The sequence below is a fragment of the Vipera ursinii genome, assembly GCF_947247035.1.
Source record: "Vipera ursinii genome assembly, chromosome: 2".
In the NCBI taxonomy this organism is placed as follows: Eukaryota; Metazoa; Chordata; class Lepidosauria; order Squamata; family Viperidae; genus Vipera; species Vipera ursinii.
Window position 1 is genome coordinate 234,881,137 of NC_139513.1, and position 2,912 is coordinate 234,884,048.

The window sequence follows — 2,912 nt, forward strand, 5'->3', positions numbered from 1 at the left end:
CGGCACGACCCTGCAAGGGTTCCTCCCTCACCTTCTGATTAAGGAGGGAGCGGGTCACCCTAAACAGGGCGGCCAGGCGATTATCTGCGGACGCGATAAGGGAAGCGAAGTGATTAGATCTCGCCACCCTTATCGCTGTGAGATAAGACCTAATACAGGTTCTTAGTCACAATCACTCGGATTCAGATCGTCTGGACCTCTAACAGCTCTCTAGGCCCCGTCTCTGATGCCTCATCTCCCAGAGCTCCACGGAAAACCATGGAGCCCGCTGGGATCTGCACCGGGTCAGGGGCAGCAAGGGTACAACTCGGAAGCAATCTAAAACAACAATAAGTTTAAGGAACAACCAATGCAGTGATCAGCCTTAGTAGAAGTTTGCTTGGATGGATAGAGTTGATGGTAGGTATACTTCAGGTGGCTGGACAGTAGACCAACCACTTGAAAAAAATCAGGTTGAGAAAGTTGGTATTGATTAGTAGCTCCTCTAAGTTTAATGGAATAATGTTATAAATTAATGGAATCAATAGTTTTATGATCTTTGATTTATCAGATCATCTGAAAATTTTATTTGATGATTGCATGGGAAACTGTTTTAGAGAAGCATTTATAGTTGACATTTTCATGCCACTATTTTACATGTATTAAATTTGTTCAATAAAGTTAGGGTTAAGGTTTCCAGGAAAAGGCAGAAAATTATTTAACTGATTTGATTTCTCTAGCCACTTATCTCAACAAGTGACTCTTAGGCTGTGCTGAAATTATCCTTCCAAATTCTCATTTTTTCCCCCTCAGTGGTGGTAGTGGGGAAACCTTTCTCTAATTTGTTCTTAAAGTATTTGAGAATTTATTTCCAATTTCTTGGAAAGAAATTGATTTCTAGTATTGATTTGAACTTACCTTTATTTTTGTAGATAGAAAATGGCACTTTTCTGGAATTTTCATTTTCTGTTACAAAACTTTTTAACATTCGAATATCTTCTTGGTTGACACTTCCTGGCCTGAAAAAGTTGCAAAGTATAATCTCTCATGTGCCTCGGATTAAATGATTTACCCTTTTCTGCAGCTTTTTCAACCCTCAATGTAACTACAGCAGTTAGAAAACAAAATGGGAACAGAAGTTGAGTCTCTAAAGAAATCCAATTTCATAGAACATTTTAAGGACTTCATATCTCTCTTAAAGGCAGGAAAGGAGAAGCTTCAAACAACAAAAGCTCTTTGGTAATTTATATTTGTTATAAAATTAACTAACTGGGACAGTTTAAACTTTCTAAGTTCAGTTAACTATCTGGGATGGTTTAAACTTTCTAAAATTAAAGTAAGCATTGTGTCAACTGAATGAGAATTTATCAGTCAAAATTTTAACACCTATAAACACCTGCACACACATACACACAGAGAAGGATGGAGCATACATAAACAAAATGGCCAGAGTTTTGTTCATACCATAATGGCTGCTGTCTTGATTTGTGGACAGTGATGCTTGTGTAGAAGGATATTGACCTTAGAGAACACAAGTGTAGAGTGCATATCTTTAGAAGGTACTGAATTTAACTGAGCCCAGTGGAATAAAAAGTTTGCTAATATTTTACTAATAAACAGGAAAGAAAAAAATGGCAAAATGTGCAAAAGAACACCCACACTCACAGAGGAATAAAGACGGAAAAAACAATCCAAAGTGTTAAGTAGCTAATGTACACGTTATCTGAATTTAGAGCAGAAAAGGCCAGCGAGATGGAAGAATAAAAATACACAATATACTTAGGAGAAACTAGAATTGTAATACAAAGACTTTTTTTTTGGGGGGGGAAGTCATTTTTTTTCTGGCAACAGAAGAAGGACTCATTAATGCTACAGCCTAAATGGCCTCTGAAATTAGATTAACTATTTTAAGTGTTGGAAAACTACTCTGAGTAATTTCTAGTTCAGTTTACACTCAGCCCACTTCCACTCCATCCCTTTCTCTAGATTAGAGTAAGCACACACACCACAGTTCACCGCAGGCAAAAAATGAATTTGATGTTTATTTAGTAAATATTAGCAAACATCAAAACCACTTATTGCAAAATGGGACTAAAAATAGGCAAAAGCAATTGTGCCCAGACATAAATAACAGGCAACAATATCTATATACCTACCCATATTCAAAAGCACAGAATGTCCCAGAGCCACCACAAACATTACTATGCATTAAAAAGGAGGGTGTCAGTGGTGGGATTTAACCAGTTCACACCACTTCACTAGAACCAGTAGCTAATTTTTTGTTGCCCAGGCTCAGAATGGACTTCTGGAAGTAGCATCCACACAGAGAACCAGTTTTTCACATATTTGAATCCCACCACAGGAGGGTAGTCTTTGATTTATTCCAGCTTGAATCCTTTTATCTATACTGCAATCATAGAATGGAAATGAATAATAGGATTCCACATGAAAGACAGAATATGGTGAATGGAGGTGATGTAGCCAACACTAAAGGAAAATTAATAAGCCTGGGTGAAGCAAAATAGATTTTCTTACACAAATTAGATTGGGCTGTATTGGAACTGCCTGATTTTCCTCTGCAAGGCTAGTTTGGCTCCATAAGAAGACTTGAATAGTCTCAAGTTACTTTAACCTGTATTGTGAGACAAAGCCCCCTTCACTTTCTTATCAGTTTGCATTGATATAATTCCAGATTGGATGGCTTTGGGATTTTCTGCAGCATTTGCCAAAACCTAGAAGTTTCCCTCCACCTTCTTCTGCAACACTGTCAGAAAGTCTTTTGGACTGACAGCAGGAGACCAACTGTGGAAATGATAAGGATATTTTTGTAATGTCTTTATTTCACAAACAAAATGTGTTTCCTTTGTAATTAGTTTGTATATCCTTACTTGTATGATCAGTAAAGTATAAATGCTGGTTGGTTCATTGTACGG